Raw genomic sequence first — 27,960 nt, 5'->3', positions numbered from 1 at the left:
AATTGAAACCCTATCTCAAGATGCATTGTACTCACAAACTGACATGTTGAACAGAAATCCCTTTGTACAGCTACTTAAAGATAAAAATGTAATGAGCACAAAAAAGGACTGGGAATATGACTCAGTGGTCAATTATGTGTATGCTTCTTGCGGGAAACTCAGTCATTTTTCTCAATGCTCAAACCTTCAGGTAAATTGTCAACAGGAAAACTGAGAATATGGTCATTTATTCTAACCATCCCCCAAATCTTTAACCTTCTTCTATTTATGATTTTATAATTTGGCTTGCATGAACTTCTCAAATCTATGAGTTTGTGTCAGGATTTTATCCGTGAACTTTATTTTTTAATCTTTATTGTAAAGGTGATGGCAGGAGGGTTGCAGTTACATAAGTAAGGTAAAAGTACATTTTGTTTTCAACAGTGTTGCCCTTTCCCTCATATTCTCCTGCTCACCTCTCCCTACACCCCTCCCTGCAAGTTGTATAGTTTATTTCCAACATAGTGTCAAGTGAGTATCTTTATTGCATTAGTACATCCCTTGTCCTGGCCTTCCTGTTATTCCTTTTCCCTTCCATGCATCAGATAAACTTATATACAATTGTCCATGAGTTTTAAGACTCAAGGTTCAGACTCAAGTCTTACCTGCTCAAAGGTTCAATTTCCTCTTCAAGATCCAATGTTCCCATTTGGGATGTCCACTAAAGCTCCGACACCAGCCAATTCACTGATCACTCAGGAGCTTCTTGTATGTTAACTCTCTTGCCTTTTTCTAGGTTCTTTAGGTGACAAGTCACCATTACTTCATTGACTCTGGAACCAGATTCAAATAATGAGCCACCTGTGTTCTTGGGCCTCCATGCTAGATTCCTGTCCAAGATGATACAGGAAGGGCCAAACCCATAAGGAAACTTGGAATTCCATGTTTTCGGGCTGGGAAGGTGGCTCAGTGGTAGAGCACTTGCCTTGCATGCATGAAGCCCTGGGTTCGATTCCTCAGTACCACATAAGCAGAAAAAAAAAGCCAGAAGTGGCGCTGTGGCTCAAGTGGTAGAGCGCTAGCCTTGAGCTGAAGAGCTGAGGGATAGCCCAGGCCCAGAGTTCAGGCCCCATGGTCGAACCAAAAGAGAAAGAAAGAAAGAAAAAGAATTCCATGTTTTCATTAAAATAAATACAATAAGCATCTGATGGGCACCCAAATATAAACTCTATCTAACTGAATCCAGCTCAGATCATGAAGACTCTGCCTCATATCCATGGTTTTGTCTGCACACTGCACACTTGAAGAAAAGCATTCTACCTTCTAGATGTGTCATTTGTTTGGGTTAGTGGCTCCTTTATGGAGGCCCATGGAATGGCTAGAGAAATTGTTAAACTACTTGCCTTTAAAGCCTTTGCATTTTAGAAGGCCTGGGAAAGCAATCTGTATGACAAAAGAATTTTTGCCTGGGCAGCCCCAGAATAGATCTGGTGCCAGTATTAAGAGAGTTGAAATGTGGGCACAAAGGTTGCCTATAGGAAGTCTCTTCCCTTTCTACCCTCCTCCCTTCCCCTTTTTTTCCTCTCCTTCCTTCCTTTCCTACTTTCATTTTTTTCTTTCTTCTTCCTCTTCCTTTCTTTCCATTCTCTTCCCTCCCCATCTTTTTTTCTTCCTGCCTCATTTTTCCCATCCTTCCTTTTTAAACTCTTATTCTTTCTCAGTCTCTTTTTTATTCTCCATTTCTTCCCTCCTTTCTATAACTGTAGCACAGAAAAGTAAAGAGATAACATTTCCAGTGGTAGAAGAGAAATATATGTTCTAAAAGAGCCAAGACTATTCTAAAGGAAAGATGGAGAGAGAGAAAGAGAGAGAGAGAGAGAGAATTGAAAAAGGAAATGAAAGATGATTGTGTCCTCACATTTCACAAGCATGGAAGGTATTCTGTTTCTTTCTTTCTTTCTTTCTTTCTTTTTTTTGTTGGTCATGGGGCCTGAACTCTGGGCCTGGGCGCTGTCCCTCAGCTCTTCAGCTCAAGGCTAGCGCTCTACCACTTGAGGTACAGCACCACTTCCTGGAAGGTATTCTGTAATTATACATGGGTGATTTTTTTTGCAAGAAGACCACAATATAGTTTATGGTTACTGTTTGTTGAAAAGAGCCAGTAAGGAATAGAGGTGCAGAAATATTGTGTACGAACGAAGCTTTCTTAGAATTGGTTAGGTGAGAACTGTGGGCAAGAAAGAATTATAGCCTTGATAAAACAATTATGGAGTTAAAGTTAAACTTTATTCAATTAAAGATTTTAGTCCACTCTATTTCTAGAATTCCTGAGAATGCTGCTATAGAGAGCATTTGGGGTTGCACCCTATCCACATGAAATTCTAATATTATCTAGGTAGATTTATTAGACATTGGACCAAGAGAAATTCTATTATTTCTTAGAACTCGCCACCATTTGGCACTGAGACCTATTGGTATAAGCCAGGAGGATGCTGAGAAAATTCCCTTCTTTTAAAGATGACAGCGTGAATTTTACTCACATCACAGAAAAAAAAAATACTGGATTCTGACATAGCAAAGTAACTCTTGGATTTAAAATTTTAATTTGGCTGTTTCTCTTGCAATGAATAATACCCTCCCCCCAACTAGTGTGTGCAAGCATATGGTAATGTCTCTCACACCAGTTTTCAGTCTCTCACAGACTGTGAGAGTTAATAGCAATGAAAACAGCTCCTCCGTGTTTTTAAGGGCTTTCCTAATGTCTTTTTTCTCTTTTTTCTTTTTCTTTTTTTCTCTTTTCTTATTTAAAATTTAATTTTATTGTCAAGGTGAGGTACAGAGGGGTTACAGTTATATCCATAAGGTAGTGAGGACATTTCTTGTCAAACTTGTTACCCCCTCCCTCATTTTCTCCTACTTGCCCTTTGCCCAATCCCTCCCCCAAGCTGTACAGATCATTTCCAACACAGTGTCTTGTGAGTATCCCTATTGCATTGTTTCACCCTTTGTCTTTAGTCTCACCATTTTGTTGTTCTCCTTTCCTTCCCTAATTCAGATAAACATATATACAATACCCAGCGTACCAAAATCAAATACAGTGACAACAGGGAATAAACCATAGGAAACAAAACACACATTAAAAAGAGTATTTGATTAACATTATATGTGGTTCAGAGGATAGAGTTATTCTCCTTTGCAGGTGTGGAAACAAGCCCAGGTTAGTTGATCCCTCGGCCCAGTGTTGCATTGTGAGTCAGTGGTGTTAGAACCCCACGTCCAGGAGGCAGCAGTCAGATGCAGAGCCCAAATTATTCCAGGCTGGTACTGTGACATGGCTGTTGTTCATCCCCTCTCAAGAGTAAAAGTAAAATGCTTTAAGCCACAAAGACCCATATGTGCTTATCTGCAGAGATAACAGACAATGAGACCAAAGCACTGTGAGTGATTGCATGGCCAGGGAATGGATGTGGGCCGGGCAAGACAGAAGACAGAAGGAAATCCAGCTGAGGCTTTAATTTGGAGAGGGAGCAAGGATGCTGCTAGGGATCTGAGCTGAGAAGGTTGCTGGATCATCTGCACATTTTAAAAGACAGATGGAGAAAAGCGGCCCAGTGTTTTCTAGGTCGATATGTGTAGGATCATTTGAACAGACACTAAGATCTCCCTGGCCTCCAAACTGTGCCATCTCCTCTCAACTGCATGGCAGTCTCTGTTATCTTGTGCCAATCTGGGGCTATGTCTGCAAAAGAAGACACACTACCTTTACTAGACATGCTCCAGACTGCTTCTAACCTAAGTGTGGTATCACTCATGGCCCACATCTTGGTGTGGGGGGAGGATGTGTGTATGGAGGTACTGAAGGACTGCTCTACCAAGGCTGTCTGTCTACTACTCTAAGATAAAACCAAGCAGGACAAGTCATGTTCCTCTGAGTGCAGAACTGCTAAAATATCAAGTAGCCCTTTTTCAGCACTACGTCTCGAGTACTTACGGATTAGTATCAAGTGCTGTTCAGAGAGCACATAACCATTTAATCTTCACAAACATAAGACCTGAGTTATTATGAACCCCACTGCAGTAAAGTAGAAGTAGCTTAACTTTCTCAAAATTATAAGCTTGTGCTGGAGAATTCAGGATTCTAAAACAAATAGTCTCTTCCAAAAATTTGTGATAATAGCATGAGCTAAAAACCACCCCCCAAGTACAACTAGAGAAATAAATTCAAGAATCCACATTTTGAGACCTACTCTCATTGAGGGTAGGTAGATATCTTAAATGACAGCAGGGATTTTTGTTAAAATTTGATTTCCAGATAAGCAACTTACCTTTAAAGAATAAGCGCATGATACACAGTATTTAGTGGATATTTATCTTTTTTTAGAAAGTGCTGTTCAACCTGAGACTCAGATTTAATGTTCTGTATTTATTCTGATAGCCCTAGTTCCAGCTACCATTACCACCTGGCTGATGCTTTTGCAATAGAGCAGTCAGAGTACACTTGCTATAATTGGGCTTTTTCTGTGGTATTGGCCAATTAAGATGGGAAAGGCTGAATAAATTAAACCTTGTAGGGTTTTATAATAGCCTAAATTGTGAAAGTTTAGGAACTCCCTATATCTCCTTGCTTTCTTCCCCAATAAGTTCCTAAGAGATTATTAGTGTTCCTTCTCAGCTTACCTTCTCACATGTATTGCCCTTAAAACAGATTTATCCATAGCCAAAGTGTCAGTATATCAGCCCTCTCTCCTTATTCAGCTGCTAGCAATGTCCAAACTCTCACTCTTATGAATTTGCTCTCAACCATTATAATATGCAGTTATGGCATGTAGCTAATTTTGATCTTTTCTGGAATAAGACTCTCCTAGGTCAACTTCCTGCCTGTATAATGTTCCCTGGTTACTAAGCCACTTCAGATGTTTACTCTTCTCACAAGTTGTTGGGTTCTAAATTCTACATGGTTAAGGACACATTACTTGTGGCCCTACCAGCAAGAACTCCAACAGGTTGGATTAGAATGAAGCCTACCCCCAATGCCATCATTTGGAGGAGGGCTTAATTTACCAAAATTGGTTTAGTCACTTTTCACTGTTATCCCAAGGCCACTAAAGGTTCCTACAGTCCAACCTGTATAGTAAGTACATAGGTAGGAGAAAGGAAGTGAAGGATGGAAGAGGCTATTATTTGTGGAGAGCTGGGTTGACATTTAAGTCTAGACAGGTAATGACAATTAGGGGGAAATATTCTGGGATGTACCACTTGTGAAACAATTTGTAGAGAAAAGGTATGTGATCTTCTCACTTCTGAGGTGATTTGGGCCATAACGAAGAATCTTGGTAAGAGTCACTGTTGTGTCAGCTCTTGTAGAGTTTGGCTCCTGGTCTGGAGCCAACAGATCTGCATATTTAAAAGCTTCACCCTGAAATTCTTTCTTTCTTTTTAGAGGAACAGGGGCAATGGAATTGCAGAAATGGAAGATTAGTTTTCTGTCACATCTACAACCTCTCCAAGTTGGCTAATTAAATTATACCTTCCAACAGAGAAGGCAAACACAATTTCAGGTTCTAATCTCTCAGTAATCAAGCATTCTATTATTAATGTTCCCTTCCTTTTGCTGGGCTTAATTGCTTATTGTACTACATGTGGCATTGATTAGCAGTAGGAAGAATGTGTTCTGTTTTGTTGGCTTGTGAGAAAAGGGGCTATAAAAAGTTATCCAATCAGAAAGCAAGCTCTATCCAGCTGTGATGTGATGGGCAGGGCCAAAGGGGGAAGAAGGGGTTCCATGCCTGTGAAAGCAAAGCCAGCCAGCTTGATTAGCTTGAAATAACAACATAAAGTTCTATATTTCCCTTCAAAGAAGCATCCTGACCAATCAGGTCCCAAAATCTACAGGCAGCTTTCCACATCAATGATTTGCACAGACCTTTACAGTTCATTAAATACTCATTTTAAAAATGTTTTATTGCAAAGATGTACAGAGGGGTTACAGTTACATGAGTAAGGTATTGAGTACACCTCTTGTTGAGCATTGTTACCCCCTCCTTTGTTGTTCTCCCACTATCCCTCCCCTCTGTCACCTCCTTCATTCCTCCCCCCTCCCTAAGTTGTAAAGTTTATTTCCAATATAGTGTCTTGTGGGTATCATTGTTGCAATGGGTCAGCCTGTGTCCCCTCCTCCAATTAGATAAATGTATATACAAGATGCACTGTACCAAAATCAAGTGCAATGACAGCAGGGGAAGAACATACAAAGATACAAAGGAAACAAAGGAATCACACAGTACATTCTACCATTTTTTGCAATTATCTATTTGATTTATGTGGATGATAAATCTTTGAGCTAAACATATTTACTCAAATTTTTACATATGAAAAGTCTGAAGTTTAGGAAGATTCCTGAGCTTAGTCAGATAACATAGCTACCATGATGAAGGTAGGATTTGAAACCAGTAATTTCAAGCCTTGTGCTCTATTATCCATTTTCCAAACAATAATGCCTAACACAATGCAATGTATTAAATACTTATTGGGCAAGTGCCACTTTTCATCATATAAGCTAGGTGATATGAAACAATAACAAACATTAAAATACTGATAGATTCAGACAACTATAACCAGACACTTTTGACTGTGACATGTTGTTTTACAGATTCAAGTTACTATGGAATAAAAGAGAGAAAAGATACTTTGCAAAGAACAGCTTTCAGAGGAGAGCATATTTCCAGTGTCTTTAGAGAGATAGAACATATTGTGACCAGGAGGAAATGAGGGAGGAGATAGAACTCCAGAAGCGAAATAATAGAGACAAACTTGTGGGTAGGAAAGATTTTTATGTTGAGGAAAACGTATGTTCTTACAATAATAGGATTGTAAACTATGACAAAGATTAAAAGCAAGTTTGGTTTCATGGAAGGGCTCTAAAAGTAAAAACTATTTCTCCAGAAATATAAGTGACATGAATAGTAGACAATTATTTTTCTATGTTTAAGAAGAGAGCTACATTACAGAAAGGAATGGGAGAACACTAGGGCTCCTTGGCACAATCCAAAATTCTCTTAATAAAGACTCAGAAACACAACAAATCAAAGAAAGGTTGGACAAATGAGATTGCATGAAACTGCAGAGCTTCTGCATGGTGAAGGACATAGCTAGCAAGATCAGTAGAAAGCTCACAGATTGGGAGAAGATCTTCACTAGCCATACAACAGACAAAGGTCTCATATCTAAAATATACTTGGAACTCAAAAAATTAAATCCCCCAAAAACAAATCTTAAAAAAAGAAACACCTGCCCCATTAATTTGTGGGCTACAGACTTAGAGACTTCTCTGAAGAGAAAATAAGAATGACTAATAGACACATGAAGAAGTGCTCAACTTCCCTGGTCATAAAAGAAATGCAAATCCAAACAATGTTGAGATTCCATCTCATCCCAATTAGAATGGCTGTAATCAAGAAATCTATTAGCAACAGATGCTGAAGGGGATGTGGCCAAAAGGGAACCCTACTGCACTGTTGGTGGGAGTGTAAACTTGTTCAACTACTTTGCAAAGCAGTATGGAGGTTCCTCAAAAGACTCCACACAGAGCTCCCTTATGACCCAGCAATCCCACATCTGGGCATTTACCAAAATGACCACAAACAAGTCATACTAAAAGCTACCAGTACAACTATGTTTATTGCAACATTATTCACCATAGATAAGATATGAGTTGGTTTCATATCTTAGTAGATGAATAGATCAAGAAAATGTGAATTCTGTGCTTCTACCAGAAAGAATGAAACCATCCATTTGCAAGAAAATGGAAGACTTAGAAAAAATCATATTAAGTGAAGTAACAGTCCCAAAGAAACATAGGTCCCATGGTCTCCCTTATTTGTAATAATTAGTATATATCTAGGATTATTTAGCAGATGAGCAGAATAGCTCAATAGCTGTATACATAGGATTATATACGATGATGGTAAACGAAATGAACTCCAAGATATGGACACAAGAGGTTTTCCTTTGTTGTTGTTTTTCTCAATGTACTACATGATTTCTTTTTTCTTTTGCATTTTACCCCTATGGTTTATCCCCTGCTGTTACTGTATTCAGTTTTGGTACCCTTGGTATTGTATATATATTTATCTGAACTAGGGAAGGGAAGGAGAGCAACAACATGGTGAGAGAAAGGACAAAGGGGAATCTATGCAACAGAGATACTCACAAGACAATATTGGAAATGATCTGTACAACTCTGAGGGGGGAATCAGTGGAGGGAGGGAAAGAGGGAGAAAAATGAGGGAAGTGGTAACAAGTTAGACAAGAAATGTAATCACCCCTCTGTACATAAATTTTAAAATAAAATTTAAAAAAAGAAGAGAGCTATTAAATATTAGCATTGGTAACTGAGACTTGTTACTAATAGCATGACTTCATGTTTGGACAAAAGCCCTCTATCAAGAATGTGTAATGCAACCACAGAAATCCAACCTAAGGGGTAAAAATTGCATAGCCACTATTATCCTTGGACCGAATTTGCATTCTAAGATTTATTTTGGAATGTGCTGGTCCTAGAGTTTGAACTAGGGACCTGGGCACTATACCTCAGCTTTTTTGACTTAAAACTACTGCTCTATCACTTGACCCAGAGCTCCATTCTGGGTTTGTGGTGGTTAATTGGAGCTATGTGCCTTACAGATAGCCTGCTTGGGTTGGTTTCAAACAGTGATCCCTAGATCTAACCTTTGGAATAGCTAGGATTACTAATACGAGCCACTGACACCTGGCTCATTCTAAGATTTTGACCAGATAATCTCTTAGTTACTTGCAGCTCCAGGACTCAGTTCTATAATTCTATAAACTCAGTGAGCTTTTGGGAAATCAAAGTTAATTAATCCACTTGGCTTTTGAAGTAAAATAACTTCTAAATGCTCATTGAGTCTGTGCTGGAGAAAAAGAACATTAAAACCAAGGGGACAATCTCAATCCAGACATCCCATTCATTGTGGCCCAGCATGACACATTTTCCTGGGCCATCTGTGTCCCTCTCCTTCTCAGTGATTCACCTGCTAGATTGAGTGTTTTATATTTTTTAATTTTGGGCAAATGGGCGAGTCAGTAGAGAGCAGTATCTATTTCCAGCTTCCATTTCCAGTTCCCTGTAGCTCTTTTCTAGATATCCTTATTTCAAATATCAAATATTAGTTATTAGAGGAAAATAGGTGGGGCCGAGAACTAGAGATCAGGAGGTTCCAGGCTACCATAATTTTCCTCTTGGGTTCTTAGAGGCTAGTATGGTTAGACTGGACTCTGCATGATTGAATGTTTTATGTATAATGTTTAAATGTTCACTTATTTCTCCTACTTTCCTAAGTACTGTGCAGGAACATAGCTAATGAGAAGTGGCATGGAATATGGGTTAAATGCATAGACAAGTGAGTCTAGACTGTTTAAATTATAACTCTCTGCAATATTGTTTTCCTTTTATTTTGTTGTTGTTATTGTGCTGGCCATTGAACCCCGAACTTTGAGCATGCTAAATACATGTTTTACACACCTTCTCATAGAGAATCATGAAGAAAGAGAAGTGGAATTTCCAAAGTAATCTGGGCTGTGCAGGGCATGTGGAAGGAGTACCTGGAGAGCTCGCTGTCAGGAGAGTGCTTTATCCCCAGCTCTCATCCACTGTGGTAGCAAAGCAAAGAACCAGTACTTAGGCTAACAGAGTTTACATTCCTACAGCAACTGCAGCATTTGAAGAGAGACAGACAGACCAAAAGACAGTGAGGAAGGAAGGAAGAGAGGGAGGAAGGGAGGGAGGAAGGAAGGAAGGCAGGCAGGGAGGGAGGATGGAAGGAAGGAAAGAAGGAAGGAAGGAAGGAAGGAAGGAAGGAAGGAAGGAAGGAAGGAAGGAAGGAAGGAAGGGAGGAAGTGAAGATGGAAGGGAGGGAGGGAAGAAGTAAGGGAGGGAGGGAGGGAGGTAGAAAAAAGAAAGAAGAGATAAAGAGTGTGGGGAGGGAAGGAGGGAAAGAGGAAAGGATGGAATGAAGGAAAGGGAAAGGAAAGGGAGGTGAGGAAAAGTTAGGGAAGGAAAGCAAAAGAAGGAAAGGGAAGGAAAAGAAGAAAAAGGAAGAGGAGAGGGAGGATGGAAAGAAGGCAGAGAGAGGGAGAGAGCAGGAAAGCAGAAGAGCAACTACATAAGAAGTGAGTGTTATAAAAAGCCAAGTTTAAGTTGCTAGAGTCCGGGTCACAGCCAAGTCAATGCATCAGTTTGCTGATCCTTCCTGGCTTGCAGGAAGGGTCAAAGGAACCCTGCCAATCGTGGCACTTGTGCTACAGCTCCTAGCACCACCCCCACCCTCTGTCTCCTTCTTCTCATCTTATGAGTGCAATTCTACTTCAATTCTTCATTGTGTATGGCCCCACAGTGTGCATTCACATGCTTTACCGTAGAGAGGAGAGGAATGGCTGCCAGGTACTGGGTGCGCACTGCTCACCGAGCCCTGGAGACATGATGTAATTCTCAGGAAAAATGTTATTTTTCATAACTGAGTATGTGAGAAATGGCACATGACATTCTGTGAATTGCTCAGAACAAATTATATCAAAGGCTGGTTCCCAGCATATTTCTATGAATCCAAAAGCCAAATCATTAAGTGGGCGAACTGTATCTATAATATAATGCATACATAAATACAAATATTTCCTGACATTTATTTTGGAGCTGGTGACGTCTTCAGGGAATTCAATAAAGGAGCCAAGTAAAGAAACAGCACACACAGGACTATGAAAACAGAAATGACTTTCAGGATGTTTCTCGATGTGCAGGACTGGGATTTAAAGACCTAGGCTGACAGCACGACTCAAACCTCTATTCTCGCTTTCCTGCCATTCATCTTGGTGGACCTGGGAACGTTACCTGAGCTTATTTAAACACTGATGTCTCATCTGCAACACATGGAAACTAATTCTCGCACGTTACAGACATGGGCTTGATTATTTAGTATTTTCATTCTTCTACAAAGAGTAGCGACATGTGCTATAAGTCTTCCCAATGTTTATTCCTATTTTTCACAGTTTAGCAGTATGATTGTTTATTTCAGGGATTAGCAAAATGATCAAATAATTCTCCTTGAAATATAGGAATCATTTCCCAAGCACTGCTTCTGTGCAACTGGGACTTTCTCTCTCCAAGCTGTGAAGTTTCACACAATGTCTTCTGCAAATCACTGCTGACTTGGACAGCAGACCTATTTTTCTGTGGGCGTTAACAAGCGCCTTTCTCAGAGAATTTGCTAGAAGAGAATTATGTCTCTCACATTCCTTCTCCCTGGTAATCTTTGTAGTCAGTCCTGTTTCAGATCTGTGGAGGTTTCTGGGTGCTCTGAGACTATTTTCATTCTCACTTTTGGAAGAAAAAAAATGATTTAAATTTTCTGCTTTCAAAAATTGAAGTCACTGTGGGATTTCTCTGTAGGGAACCTGTGAGAAAAGGTTCTGTAATTCTTTGGGCCTGCACGGTGGATTCACAGAGCTATGAAGCAATAAATCACCTTAGAAATGGACAGGAAATAAAAGATGAGTTCACCAAGAAACCTGCCCTGAGTGGAATTAAAATCAGAATCAAAATCAGCCTCTCTCTCTCTCTCTCTTTCTCTCTCTCCCTCAATCTTTCTCTGTCTCTCTGTCATCTCCCTCTGTCTTGTTCTGACTTAGTCTTTCTCCCCTTTCTCTGTTTTCTCTTAATATGTTTTTCTAGAGATAGGTTAGAAAGTAATCAAATCTGAACCTGTGTCCAATGCTTCTTGTACCATACTCTTGCTCTTTTTTTCTTTTTTAAGCCCACAGGTATGAGAGAAATATTTTAATTTATTATCTTTAAGTAGTTGTTCCAAGGGGTTCCCACTCAGCAGGCAGTTTATGAACATAATGCATCATTTTCAATGTCACCCCTTTTATCATTTTCCCTTATCTCTCCCAATGTCACCCAGGTAGCTCTTGTTTATTTTGATGATGCTTTAGTTCTAGAAACAGTGACCAATTATTTCACTAGCTTTTGTTCTTAATTATTACTATCCATCTACCTGACAGATTATCTTCTATTGGATTAGTTTCACTGGCAGCGAGTATCTGTGCCAGACAGAAGAATTCAGTGCATGTATTAGGTGTTAGCTCCCTTGAAGATTTCACACTCTTATATAATCTTATCATTGCGTATTTTGCAACCTGGTTCACATTTGCTTGTCAAGTGAGCCTCAGGTTAAGAATATAAGTGGCCAAGATGAATTTTTCTGCAAGGCTGAATCTCTTAGCGGCTTAAAAGAATTTTGAGTAGATTGGCTGAGATTCCCCATTGTTCATCAGACCACCTAATTTTATTTTTTGGTCTGTCATGGGGCTTGAACTCTGGGACTGGGCTCTGTCCCTCAGCTCTTCAGCTCAAGGGAAGCACTCTACCACTGAGTCACCTACCCAGCCTGCAACTCTGCTTTTCATTTTAGCAGTCCCATTGGTTGCCAGCTTCCTTCCTCTAAATCCCTTTAATAGTAGAATTCCAGTGATGCAGTCCTAAGGATGCCATATGACTGGCAACTTTACCAGCAGCAGCTTCTCTGGGTGGGTCTGCTTCATAAGCAAGGGGGATGGGTGTCCTTCTATGACGTCCTTCTAGAAACTGAGACATCTGTGCCGTGATGGCCCTAGACTGGCCAAACCTCATCTTCACCCAAGAGCCATAGGTGGAGGCTGGCAGGGAAAATATATAGTAATAGTAATACCCTAGCATCTTTTTCTATCTGATTGGCAAGGCCAGCCTTATATTGTATCATGACTCCATTAAGATTTGGTTCTGATATTGAGCCTCTAGTCTCTTTTATTTTGTTAATAAACACACTGATTTTATTATTAAATCAATCAATACCAATGCACTGATACTAAAGAAATGCATTTTGCTCATGAGTCATGCCACACATACTACGTCTGTCTTAGATCTTGAGGTTTGTTGTACCACAAAAAAAAATTGCATGGTGTTCATAAACTGCTTTGTTACATGGCAACTCCTTTGTACAGCTATTAAAAGATAGTTTTAAAAAATAAATAATAAATAAAATCCACACTAGCAATCGCAAAAATAAATGCTGTGAATTGCACCAGAATTTAGTTAAATAACATTTGGATCTGTGAACTTGAGTTCAAAGCTTGCCCTCTTTGATGTTGGTACACTCTATCCAAACAGTTGAATGCTTAATAGAACAAAAACTCCAGGTCTGTGAGCAAGAGGGAATTCTCCATTTCATTGCCATTAGACTATCCTACACCACGGGCTCTCCTAGGTCTTCCTTTTCTGGCCCATGCTACAGAGTTTTGAATTGTCAGCTTTCATAACCACATGAACTACTGACCTCGATAACTGCCCCCCCCCACACACACATTAAACACATACCCTTAATTAACTTGGAGGAAACTGGCTTAACATGGGGATCTTACTGGAAACTCTAGGCTTGGTCTGAGACAGAAAATGAAGTTTTTCTTGACTTAGAGAGTACTGAGGAATATGCAGCTCAACATACTTAAAATTTTAATTGACTCAACTTTATTGTAAAAGGTTTCATGAACAGTAAGCCTTTCCTAGCAGTTAACTTTTAGGAAGGTAAGGGATTCCCCACAGGTGGTCTAAGTGTTGTGAGGTCAGAATCAATGTCAATTTTGTTCTGAGCCTAAAATAGGACAGGTGCTTGTGGATATTGACCTGAATCTTTTGGGAGGATTTGGGTTGAACAATGGTTTTAACTGCTTAATTTTTGAAGAGCAATATTAAGAAATAAAATGTAATTCCTTCTTATGGATTAAACACTGAAAAGAAAACCCTTCTCAAGGGACTTCCTTCGGCAGGAAAGTGCACTAGCTACTTTGACCCCAGTTAAAAATAGAATTCACCCTAGTGGCCTCGTGCAACCCTTTCATTCCACCCCAGCCCTAGTTCTGGTAAAGTGCTCCAGGGGTAACCTTAATGCTTCTGAAAGATTCAGACCTTGAATGTCTGGTGTCCTTTGTAGTATGGTGAGGTTTTTGAGGCTTTCCAAACATGCTTCTAGTTCATTTTTAATATTTTTATTGTAAAGATACTGTACAGACGGTTTACAGTTACATGACTAAAGTAATGTGTACATTGCCTATCTAGTTCATTTTTTTATTAAAAAGTTTTTTATTGTGAAAATACCATACAGAGGGGTTACAATTACATGAGCAAGGTAATGAGTACATTCCTTATCAAGCATTGTTGCCTCCTCCTTTGTTTTCCCTTCCCATCCCTGCCCTCCCATCTCCACGGCTACACTCCCCCCCCACCATACCGCAAAAGTTGTGAAGTTGGATTTTCGACATAGCAACGTGTACATCTCATTGTTGCAATAGGTCCACCTGTATCACTATTTAAACAATTTGATTTTTTCCCTTCCCATCCCCAAATTATACCAACATCAAATACTGTGAAAACAGGGGTTATACCATGGGGGAGGGACATACAAAGCAACAAAAAAATCACCTTATAAATACGTTAGAAAAAATAGCAAGAAAGAAAAAGCACTCAGGTCCTTATCTTTGGGTTCATTTCGCCTAACATCAACTTATCTTAGTTCATTTTTATCTAATGGTGGGTGAACTCACAAATGTGGCCTTGTCCAGGGTCTTCCTCAGATGAGGCCATATGTAGAGTGTAGGAAACTGCGACAGGTCTCTCAGGCAGCGCCAGAAAGCCTTAAACAGCATGAGGCAAAATAAAATTACATTTTGAAAGCGAGGAAACCAGAAGTCAAGTTGTCCTCTCTAGCAAGTGATAAAATGGAAAGGTACTCATCTGTGAAATCACAAGAGCTGAAGACTGCTGTTCCTGACATTTCATTTCTGGTTTTGGCAGACAAGAGTTTGTTACCAGGAAATCACTAAAGAGGAGGTTGGGCCTGGGAAGTTTCAGATGGGTCCAAGTCACTGAAACCAGCTGCAGGTACTGTAAGCCAGACGTACTTTCCTTCACACAGTTATTCCCTCAGGTAATACATGGTTCCAAAGCACCCTGTAATCCATCACGCTTCTTCATCTCTCCAGAAATGTTTTATTCTGTTCCTCTCTATTTCCAGATAAAGAATGTGATAAATGTCTTAAGAGAAAACAGGTTAACCATCTTAGGAAGTTCCAGCCTCATACTCATCTCTAAGCTAGATTGTTGGCAGACAGATCAGGGTGGCACACTACTTACTGGTAGGAAGATTATCCTTGGTGACTAGCCATGAGGTTCACCCTCCCCTAAACTGTCTAGTCTCATACATCTTCAGCCACAACAATTGTCAGTTCTAGCGTCTCACTTGTATTCACAGTCTGATACAAAGCCCGCATCAGTTACACACCTAACCCATGGCCTGCTAGCTCTATCTCATGCCAGTGAGATGAGTAGCCCCAGTCTTGTATTCCAGGGCTCAAGTATTTTGCTTGAGGACCTTCCTCGTCATACTCCAGCTTTCATGATCTCTGCGTTGCCTTTGTCAGCTCTTCATGAGCACCAAGGATTTGATTCCTAGAATCAAAATGCTAATTCACAGGCCAGGATGTCTCTTCCTATAGGCAGATCACCCATGTCCCAGTACCACTGCCAGTTGGTATCTCTTATTCCTGATGTAGCTTCTGAGCCTGACAGTTTCCTTTGACCACCAGCATTCCCTCGATACACATTCCATCCAGATAAGCAGTGAGAACCCCATATTCAACTGGACTAGCTTCCCTTCCTTCTCTAATAATACTGGGTAGCAATGCAAGATCCTCTCTATCCTCCATCTCCTCCTACAATCTAGAGATTAAATTCATAGTACAGTAGATATCCCTATACTAATTTCACGTGATTTACAAGTATTTAACTCATATATCTACCTGAGTTTTATTTGTATGGAAGCTGTAAAATCGAACAACAAATTGATTTTTCAAGATTATTTCCACTAAGGTAATAACAGCTCTTGAATTAAGATTAGTATCTTTTAAAATATGTACAAGTGAGCACCGATGGCTCATATATGTAATCTTAGCTACTCAAGAGGGCGGAGACCTGATGATCATAGTTCAAAGCCGGCCTGGAATGGAAATCAGTGAGATTCTTATCTCCAATTAACTACCAAAAAAGTCAGAAGGAAAACTGTGGCTGAAGTGGTAGAGTGTCTTTATTTGCCTTGAGCAAAAATGCTTAAGGACCATGCCCAAGCATTGAGTTTAAGACTCAGGATTGTATAACAATCTACTTTTTTTTTCTTTTTTTTTGGGGGGGTGGGGTCCGGTCATGGGGCCTGAACTCTGGGTCTGGGCACTGTCCCTCAGCTCTTCAGCTCAAGGCTAGCACTCTACCACTTGAGCCACAGTGTCACTTCCGGCTTTTTGCTTATGTGGTGCTGAGGAATCGAACCTAGGGCCTCAGGCATGCAAGGCAAGCGCTCTACCACTGAGCCACCTTCCCAATCTACTTTTTTTTAGTTGAGTAAAGAGGTTTTATTTCGCCATGTCCATGCATGCATACACAGTACGTAAATGAGACTCACCTGCTCCCTAACTCTCTCTCATGTTTCTCCCTCGCTTCCCAAACAAGCTTCATTGTTCTATTTTCATTGTTCTATTTATGTACATAGGTACATAAAGTTTTTTGGCCATATTCTGCCCTCTTTACCATCCCCATTTACCTTCTCCCCTCTCACGGATACCCACACTCCAATGTTTCACCTTTTTAAAAAAAATTTATTGTCAGTTTACTTATTTTTATGTAAATATCTGCTGGCATCATTTTAGTCTAACAAGAATGATTTGATCCTGACCTGATTCTGTTCTTAGTTCCGTTTGATGGTACTAAGATCTCTTTAATCTAAGAATTTTGTTTCTTAGGATGTGTTTGAAAACATGCATCATTTGAACAGAAATTATTTTATGCAGTTGGTTCTCTAAACAAAATGAGATCCCAATATGAAATTTCTGCTCCAATGATTTTAAAACACTGAAAGGAGAATATGAGTTTTAATGTAAACTGAAAGGAAATTGAATTTTACCCAAGAACGATGCAGCACGGATATTAGGAATAAATTAACTACCTAAGGAAATATGTCCCCAACCTTCACAGGATGATCCTAGCTAAGAGTAGTGTCAGAATTACATTGAGATCATTAGCACAGAGAAACTGCATGATTCTTTGCTTTCTCTTACCTTCTAGAAAAGGCTGCATTCCAATGTGGATCATATGACCCAAAATACCTGTCTCTGGGTCTGAAGTAAGAATAGACCCATCACCTCAGTTCAGTAAAGAACTAACACACCTGCTGATCCTTGCTCTGGATTGAAGCTCTTCTCTTCCCAAGCATGTTGGTGATTTTATCCCCTAAGACTTGCATACTGTACTCCTTCTAGATACTTTCCTACTGGCAACTAAGGAGATAATAACCAGAATATCTAAAAAGAGAGAGAAAGAAAGCATAGGAAACAGACAGGAATAAAGGTAGAAAGAGCAACTAACTTTAAGGCAACAGTCAAGAATCCTGGTAAGTTCTCACTGATAGTACTTAAGAATTTTTAATTTAAATAATTTATGAAAGCGTTTTTTTTTTTTTGTTTTTTGTTGGTTGGTTTGTTCTCTACAGAGGTTGATATACAAAAACAAACTTCTTTCTGGACACAATGGCTCAAACCCAACTATTTGGAAGAGGGAGATCAACAGATTGCTGGTCAAGGGTAGACCAGGCACAAAGAAGTTTGTGAGACTCCATCTGAACCAATGAACATGTGTGGCACCTGTGATCCCAGTAGCATTGGGAAGCACAAATAGGAGGATCACAGTCCAGGCCAGCCCATGCAGGAAGTGACAGTCTATCTCAAAACTAACCAGCGTAAAAAGAGGCCAGAGGTGTGACTCAATGGTGAAGTATCTGTCATGAAAAAAAAATGAGACCTTGAGTTTAATCCCTAGTATTGTGGGACAAAAAAGAAATAGCCTTCGTGGCATATAGACCTAAGAAACAATAATCAAGACACAGGGAAATGGCACAGAGATAAGCATCAATAAACAGAATAGAATTAAACTTTTTCATGTGAGAAATAAACTCTTGCATTTACAGTCAATTAATTATTAAACAATTGTTAAGACGATTCAATAGAGGAAAGGTAGTTTTTTTTCATCAAATACTTTGGGCAGAAAACACTTTTGCATTTCTATTATACCAGGCACAAAAATTAACTCAAAGATGTATATTTAAGAGCTAAAACTATAACAATTCCAGGGGAAAATACGTGAATAAATATTTTTGGACTTCAATTAGGTAATCATTTCTTAAATATAACATTAAAGGCACAGGAGTTTAAGGGAAAATACACTTTACCTCACAAAATGAAATTTTTTTATTCTTTAAAAGACATAAATAATAAAATTAATAGATAGCCCTCAGAGTAGGAGAAAACATTTTCAAATAATGTATTTGTTAATAGGTTGTAATCCAAGATACATAAAAATGCTTTCCAAAAAAAACTAATAAAACACCCAATTAATAATAGGGGAAAGGGAGTCATGTACTGATTGATGGCTCATGTCTTTCATCCTAGCTACTCTGGAGGCTGAGATGTAAGGACTAGAGTTGGAAGCCAGTCTGGGCATGAAAGTCAATGAGACTCTTATCTACAATTAAATACCAAAAAACCAGAAGTAGAGCTGTGGCTCAAGAGGTATAGTGCTGGCATTGAGCATAAAAGCTAAAGGACAATGCCCAGACCTCGAGTCAAAGCCCAGAACCAGCACAAAAACAAACAGCATAAATCTATACAAAACTTTTATTGATATTCATAGTTTCATTACTAACAATAGATCAAGATGAAAACAATTTGAATAATTATATACAGTACACATGAATTTATATATAAAATGTGGTACATATATCTATACAAAGAAATATTGTTTGACAATAAAAATAAATTATTGATAAATTCTACAAAAGAGATGAACTTTGAATGCACACTAAGTGAAGGGACCTAGCTATGAAAGACCACATAAATATAAATCTATCAGAATGCAATGTGCAGAATAGGCAAATCATAGAGAGAGAAATTGGATTTCTGGTTTTCTTGGGTGTCGGGGATAGTTGGTCAATAATAAAGAATAGTTGCTCAGGAATATACATTTCTTTAGGTAGTGATTAAAGTATTCTAAAATGAGCAGTTGAAGGTTCATAAGAATTTGAATACATTAACAAGATCATTAAATTTTAAATATTCATTGATTAAGATGTATAGTATATAAATTTTTATCTCCAAAACAAAGGAGGGAGTAACAATGCTTGATAGGAAATGTATTCATTACCTTACTCATGTAACTGCAAGCCCTTTGTACAGTATCTTTACAATAAAAATTATATATATATATGTATATATATAAGAGAAAGAACATTTATTTCTTTTTTTAATTTTTTTTATTGTGAAAAAAACTGTACAGAGGGGTTACAATTACATGGGCAAGATAATCAGTACATTTCTTATCAAGCATTGTAGCCTCCTCCTTTGTTTCCCTTTCCCATCCTTCCAAGACTCCCCCCACACACACCCAATCCCACCCCCACGCCTCCACCAAAGTTGTAAAGTTCGTTTTCGACATGAAAAACTGTACTTCTAATTGTTGCAACGGGTCCACCTGTATCCTTATTTAAATGACTTGTTTTTCCCCTTCCCCTCCACAAATTATACTGACATCAAATACAGTGAAAGCAGGGGTTATATTGTGAGGGAGGGACATACAAAGCAACAAAGAAATAATCATATAAATGTGTTACAAACAAATGCATGAAAGGAAAAAACCATTTAAATACATATCTTAGGATTCATTTTCCTAACATCACATTATCTGACCTTTTCTGCTTGACTCATACATATACTAACTATTGCAAATGAGGGAAACCATGGGACTTATGTTTCTTTGGGCTTGGCTTATTTCACTTCCTATAATTTTTTCCAAGTCTTTCCATTTCCTAGAAAATGGGGCAATGTCATTCTTTCTGCTGGAGGCATAGAATTCCATTGTGTATATATACCACATTTTCTTGATCCATTCATCTACTGAGGGGCATCTGGGTTGGTTCCATATCTTAGCTATGGTAAATAATGCTGCAATAAACATAGTTGTGCTGGTAGCTTTAGTGTGGTCTTGTTTGTAAACATTTGGGTAAATTCCCAAAAGTGGGATTGCTGGGTCATAGGGGAACTCTATGTGGAGTCTTTTGAGAAACCTCCATACTGCTTTCCAAAGTGGTTGAACAAGTTTACACTCCCACCAACAATTCAGTAAGGTTCCCTTCTGTCCACATCCCCTCCAGCATCTGTTGTTATTAGAGTTCTTGATTTTTGCCATTCTAACTGGGGTGAGGTGGTATCTTAATGTTGTTTTGATTTGCATTTCTTTTACGGCTAGGGAGGTTGAGCATATCTTCATGTGCCTATTGGCCATCCTTCTTTCTTCTTCAGAGAAGTTTCTCTTTAAGTCTTTAACCCACTTATTTATTGGGCAGTTTTGTCTTTGATGATTTGTTGTTGGGGGATTTAATTTTTTGAGTTCCAAGTATATTTTAGATATGAGACCCTTGTCCTTTGTATGGCTAGTGAAGATCTTCTCCCAATCCATGGGCTTTCTATTGATCTTGCTAGCTATGTCCTTTGCCATGCAGAAGCTCTGCAACTTCATGCAATCCCATTTGTCCAACCTTTCTTTGATTTGTTGTGTTTCCGGGTCTCTATTCAGAAAATTTCAGCCTGTGCCAAGGAGACCTAGGGTTTCTCCTATTCCATCCTGTAATTTTTCAGAGTGTCTGCTTTGACTCCGAGGTCTTTGATCCATTTGGAGTTGATTCTGGTGCAGGGTGATATATAAGGATCTAGCTTTAGTTTTCTACAAGTAGTTAACCAATTTTGCCAGCACCATTTACTGAAGAGACTGTCTTTCTTCCATTCTATTTTTTTTAGCTCCCTTATCGAAGATTAGATGGCTATAGGTCTGTAGATTCATTTCTGGGTTTTCAATTCTATTCCATTCGTCCTGAGGTCTGTTCTTGTGCCAGTACCAAACTGTTTTGATTACTATGGCTTTATACTAGAGTTTGAAATTTGGTATTGATATTCCTCCAGCAGCGTTCTTTCCATTGAGGAGCGTTTTTGCTATTGGGATCTTTTATTGTTCCATATGAATTTTTGGATTGCTCTTCTATTTCCTTGAAGAATGAGGTTGGAATTTTGATAGGTATCGCATTGAATTTGTAAATAGCCTTGGGAAGTATTGCCATTTTCATGATGTTAATCTTTCCAATCCAGGAGCATGGGAGTTTTTGCCATTTTCTAAGTTCTGTTTTGATTTCCTTTTTCAAGATTTTAAAGTTTTCATCATAGAGGTCCTTCACTTCTTTAGTTAAGTTAATTCCTAGGTATTTTATTTTTTGTGGGGCTATTACAAATGGAGTTGCTTTCCTAATTTCAGCCACACTTTTCTCATTGTTGGCATACAGAAAAGCCATTGATTTTTGTGGGTTAATTTTATACCCTGCTAATTTGCCAAAGTTTTGAATCAGCTTGAGTAATTTGGGAGTGGAGTCTATGGGATTCTTTAAATACAAGATCATGTCATCTCCAAAGAGGGAGAGTTTTATTTCTTCCTTCCCTATTTGGATCCCCTTTATGTTTGCATCCTGTCTTATTGCTGTAGCTAGGCATTCTAATACTAGATTGAAGAGAAGTGGAGAGAGTGGACATCCTTGTCTTGTTCCTGAGTTAAGAGGAAATGGCTTTAATTTTTCACCATTAAGTATAATGCTGGCTGTAGGTTTATCATATATAGCCTTTATTGTATTGAGGAATGATCCATGGATTCCTAATTTTTCCAAAACCTTCATCATAAAGGGGTGTTGGATCTTGTAAATTGCTTTTTTCTGCATCTATTGAGATAACCATGTGGTTCTTATCCTTGCTCCTGTTGATGTGATGAATAATATTAATTGATTTGCATATATTGAACCAGCTTTGCATCCCTGAAATGAATCCTGTTTGATTGTGGTGTATAATTTTTTGGATGAATTGTTGAAGTCAATTGGCCAAAATTTTGTTGAGAAGTTTTGCATCAATGTTCATCAAAGAAATGGGTCTATAGTTCTCTTTCTTTGATGAGTCCCTGCCTGGTTTTGGGATGAGGGTTATGATGGCTTCATAGAATGTGTTCTGTAATGAACTTTCTCTTTCAATTTCATTGAAGAGTTGGAGGAGTATTGGTGTGAGCTCTGCTTTGAAGGCCTTTAGAATTCCGATGTAAAACCATCTGGTCCTGGACTTTTCTTAGATGGGAGGTCTCATATTGCTGTTTCTATTTCAGTACTTGAAATGGTCCTGTTAAGATGGTTTAACTCATCTTGGTTTAGTTTTGGCATGTCAATATTTGCTAGGAAAAGGTCCATTTCTGACAAGTTCTCAAACTTATTAGCATAAAGTTTTGAGAAGTATTCCCTTATAATGTTCTGAATCTTGGTTGTTTCTGTGGTGATGTTTCCATTCTCATCTCTGAGTTTATTGATTTGGGTGTGTTCTCTTCTTTTTCTGATAAGATTTGCTAAGGGTCTGTCAATTTTGTTAATTTTTTCAAAGAACCAACTCTTTGTTTTATTGATTCTTTCTATAGTTTTTTGGGATTCTAATTCATTTAGTTCTGATTTAATTTTAATTATTTCTTTCCATCTACTGGATTGGAGTGTATCTTGCTGCTCTTTCTCAAGGATGTTCAGATGTCTCATTAAATTGTTGGTTTCAGATCTCTCCAATTTGTTGATGTAGCAACTCAGAGCTATAAACTTGCCTCTGAGTACTGCCTTTGCTGTGTCCCAGAGGAGCTGGTAATTTGAGTGCTCATTTTTGTTGAATAGCATGAACATTTGAATTTCCTTTCTAGTCTCTTCCATGACCCACTCGTGATTCAGCAGAGTGTTGTTCAGCCTCCATGTGTTACAGGACTTTCTTTGGTGGCTTTTGGTGTTGAGTTCTAATTTTATTCCCTTGTGGTCAGAGAGAATGCAAGGTATAGCTTCAATGTTTCTGAATTTGGGTAAGTTTGCTTTGTGGCCTAAAATGTGGTCTATTTTAGAAAATGTTCCATGTGCTGCTGAGAAAAACGTGTATTCTGATGCTGCTGGGTGAAATATTCGGTAGATGTCTGTTAAATCTAATTGATCTATGCAGCTGTTTAGATCTGCATCTCTGTTGAGTTTTTGCCCAGTTGATCTATATAGTGGGGAGAGTGGTGTCTTAAAATCACCTACAATTAATGTCTTTGGATCTATGTGGGATTTGAGGGAAAGTAGTGTTTCTTGGATAAATTTGGGTGGTCCATTGTTTGGCGAATAGATATTTAGAATTGTAATATCCTCCTTAAGGAGAGATCCCTTAATTAGTATGTAGTGCCTTCTTTATCTCATGTCATGAATTTTAATTTGAAGTCTATTTTATCTGATATTAGGATGGCAACTCCTGCCTGTTTATGGGAGCCATTTGCTTGGTACATTTTGTTCCAGCCTTTAAATTGAAAATGTATCACATCCTTTTCTAGTGTTCATTAAACTATGTTTTTTTCAAAAATGTTCTTTGTTTTTCTTTTCTTCTTTTATTTGATTTTACCTTCCCCCCTTCTTTCCCTCCTTCCTCCCTTCTTCTCCTTCTCTCACCTCCCCCATCTCTCCTCTCCCTCTCTTCCTGCCCTTCCCTCCTTGATTAAACTCAGGGTCCCACACTTGTTAAGCAAGTGCTCTACTCCTCGAGCCATACTCTCAGGTGTTCCAGCCTTTAATATTGAAAATGTGTTTGTTTTTATGGGCAAGATGTGACTCCTGAAAGCAGCAGATAGAAGGATTTTGCTTTTTAATCCAACTAGACAGTCTATGTCGCTTAATTGGAGAGTTAAGTCCGTTAATGTTGAGAGATAGGACTGAGAGGTATTTGGGAGTTCCTGCCATATTATCCACCTTCTTGGGGCTGCGAAAACTGGGTTCTTCCCAAGGTTCTTGGATTCTCAGTTTGGGTGCAGTTTCTTTGCCTTTATTGTGGTCTTGTTGGTTTTCTATGTGTAGGACATCTTTAAGAATCTTTTGTAGGGCTGGTTTGGTGGAGATGTATTGTTTCAATTTTTCTTTGCTATGGAAGGTTTTTATTTGGCCTTCAGTTATGAAGGAGAGTTTAGCTGGGTACAGTATTCTTGGTTGATAGTTGTTTGTTTTTAGGGCATGGCATACATCATTCCAGGCTCTTCTTGCTTTGATTGTCTCTGCTGAGAAATCTGAGGTGATTCTAATTGGTTTCCCTTCATAGGTGATTAATCTTTTCTCCTTGACAGCTTTAAGGATCTTTTCCTTGGTCTGAATTGATCCTGTGTGGATTATAATGTGACGGTGGGATGTCCTATTCTGATCTCGTCTATTTGGAGTTCTAAAAGCTTCTTGTATCTGAATAGGCCTATCTTTTTTCATGTTTGGGAAGTTCTCTGCTAGGATCCTGTTAAACAAATTTCCTAGACCATTAACTTCTGTTTCTAGGTGCTCCTCTACACCCATTATCCTTAGATTAGGCCTTCTGATGGTGTCTTCCAAGTGTTGGATAGATCTATCATATTTCTTGGACTTGTCTTGGATGGTTGTATGTTCTTTCTCTATAATATCTAGGCTGTTTTCAATCCCTGAGATTCGATCTTCTGCATGGTCTAACCTGCTGTCAAGACTTTCTACTTTGTTTTTTATTTCTTTTCCTTCTAATTGGTCAGCTTTGATGGCTTCAAATTCTTTGTTGAAGCTTTATTTTAGATCTTGTATGAACTTCTTTACTTTCTTACTTTGGTGTTCAGTGTTTATTCTCAAATCACTTAGTTGATTGGTTATGGTTTCCTTGGACTCCCATTCCTTCTGTTGGGTTCCATTCAGCATTCCTTTTGTGGTCTCCCTGACTTCCTTCAGCTCTTTGTTAATGGATCCCATGAATGCCTTTAGTGATCTTTGTGTATTCTCATCCTGCTCTCTCAATTCCTGTATTACTCTTTGCTTAGCTTCCTCCCGTTCATGCCATTCCTATAGTTCTCTTTGAGTGTTCTCAGCCTGTTCACGCCATTCCTGCCTTTGAGTATTCTCAAGCTGCTCACACAAATCCTGTATCAGTTTTTGAGTAGCTTCCTCACACTCATGATATTCCTTTTTTTTTTTTTTTTTTTTTTTGGTCCGGTCGTGGGGCCTGAACTCTGGGCCTGGGCACTGTCCCTCAGCTCTTCAGCTCAAGGCTAGTGCTCTGCCACTTGAGCCACAGCGCCACTTCCGGCTTTTTTCTTTTTGCTTATGTGGTGCTGAGGAATCAAACCCAGGGCCTCAGGCATGCAAGGCAAGCGCTCTACCACTGAGCCACCTTCCCAGCCCTCATGATATTCCTGTATAAACCTTTGGATTGCCTCCTCTCTCTCCCTATCAGCTCATACAGAGTCCTTTGTATGTTTTCAATCTTTTCATTTATCATGTTTGCCAGCAGTGTTTGTAGAGCTATTTGGGAACTCTCATCTGGATTATTCATTATCTGTTCTGTCCCCTGATTATCATGAGTGGGAGTTGAGATACCCAGACTTGCCATTTTTCTTGTGTTTTTCTGGCTTACTCTGCCCATTTGGTATGAAAATAACACCAGTTGTGTGCTAGAACACTAACTTAAAGCAAGCATCAACCGAAGTCTGTATATGCACAGTCAATAGTCTACAGACACAATCTAGTTCAACAGATGCATCTATTCAACATCAAACAACTATATATTAATGGGCTACAAACCGCAAAGAAGAATTTGGTAAACCAGAAATTATTATTTTTAGGGAGAGATGTGGGTAAAAAATAGGAATAGAGAGATGTGGGAAGGCACAGGGAGAGTTAATTTAGCTAAGTCCTAATCTCAAATCAGGAAATAGGTTGGATAGGATGAAAGTAGAGAGAGAGAAAAAAAGAAGAAAAAGAAAGGGAAAAAAAGAGACCAGAAAAAATAGAAAAGTAAAAATTAAAAATATTATGCAGAATTGAATACAAACTATTCAGAGAAGAACATGAATATAATGAGATAAGGGAGGGATATAAAGGAGATATGAAAAACTTAAAAATAAGAATACTTAAAATATTATATAGGTATAAAGAAGTAGTACTGCTAATAAGGGATTTAAGTCTCAGAGGTTTTGAATTGAGTAATAAATTTGTGGATTAAGTGTGTACACAATGGGGGATAAGATCTAATAGTCAACTACAGGTTTATCTGAGGATGTGCAGAACAACAATTAAGTCACATGAAGAACGAAAGAGAAGAAAAGGTGAAAAGGATAAGAAAGAAAGAAAAAAAGAACAGAAGTTCAGTAGAGCTAAACAAAAAACAAAAAGAAATTTCTATTTAAAAAGAAAGAAAAAAAAAGAAAAACGCACACACACATATACCTGTAAAATAAAAATTATAAGAGGAAAAAAAGTTACTAGAAAACAATTTTTTTTTCAAAAAAGGTAAAAATTAAAAAAAAGTTTTAGAAAAGAAAAAAATTTTAATAAAAGTTACAAAAAAAAGAAAGAAAAAAATTTCTTTGATTTTTTTTGGGAGGGGTGGGAAAAATCCTGTATTTTCCTTGTGTCCATAACCAGCCTCTTGTTGGAGTCTCTGGTCTGTTGGAGTCCTGTGGCTTGGTTGTTTTCTTAAGTCAGTTTGTTTGAACAGGCAGAAAAATGTTCTGCTTTCCCCAATGTTTTGCAATCCTCCTACCAGGTTAGTTCAATGGGAGGCAGATCTGCTCTGAGTATCACAAAATAAGGAGATTCCTTTTTCCTCAAGTTTGGAGATGGTGTGATGAGGCTAGGTTCTGGGTAGAGTTGAGGCCTTTCAGCAAACAGTAGCTTTTCCCGAGGGCTAGTTTGTGAGAAAGTCACAGAGCCCAGCCTGAAGCCATTCTCAGGGTTTATGTTCACTGAATTTCAATTGATTGTCAAGGCTGCTAAAGGGAGGGGCAGCCTCTGGCTCTGATTATCCAGTGAAGAAAGCCACTCCTGGGGCTGGCGCCAGAGCTGGGTGACTTTTCCCTGGAGTCTGGCAGGTCAGGTTAGGTTCTTCCAACCTGCTAAATGACTCTAGTTTTTTTCCAAGGCCTGAGTTGGAGCTTGCAGATCCGCCGAGCTTTGTTGGTATCCAAGATGGAGATCTCCAGTACTGGGGGGGGGGGGGGGGGGGAGGGGTGGCCTTCCCTCCTCTGCTCCCTGAGAAACAGTGAGGTCATTAGGCTTCTACTCACACTGAGTCTTGGTTCCTGGGTCGACTCTGGTCTGCGAAGTGCAGGATGAAGATGTCCAGTTCCTTGTCGGTTCTTGCTGGTGTTGAGTAGAGTCCGCTCACCCACCGAGTCTGGCTCCTTCATCCCGGACTCTCTATTTCGCAGGTATGGTGACTGCAGCTGCCGCCGCCACTGCTGCCGCCACAGTGGCAGATCTGTCTCCTTGCCTGGATTTTTCCTCTTTGGCCTAACTCTCTGTCCTGTGATGGCACACTTGGTGTGATTTTCTGGCTTAGGACTGTTCACTGGAACTCTAAAACTGCTTTCTTTCTTTCTTTTTTTTTTTATTGTGAACATACTGTACAGAGGGGTTGCAATTACATGGGCAGGATAATGCGTACATTTCTTATCAAGCATTGCAGCCTCCCCCTTTGTTTACCTTTCACATCCCTTCCCAGCCTCCCCCCGCCCCCCCCAATCCTCCATCCCCCCCCCCCCCCCCCCCCCCCCCCCCGCACCAAGGTTGTAAAGTTCATTTTCGACATGACAACTTGTACTTCTCATTGTTGCAACGGGTCCACCAGTATCCTTAAACGACTTGTTTTTTCCCCTTCTCCTCCACAAATTATACCGACATCTACGGCCATACCACCCTGAACAGG

This window comes from Dipodomys spectabilis, unplaced genomic scaffold (assembly GCF_019054845.1).
Source record: "Dipodomys spectabilis isolate Male_0828 unplaced genomic scaffold, ASM1905484v1 ptg000066l, whole genome shotgun sequence".
Lineage (NCBI taxonomy): Eukaryota > Metazoa > Chordata > Mammalia > Rodentia > Heteromyidae > Dipodomys > Dipodomys spectabilis.
The sequence above is the reverse complement of the archived record's forward strand: the minus strand, read 5'-3'. Positions refer to the sequence as shown.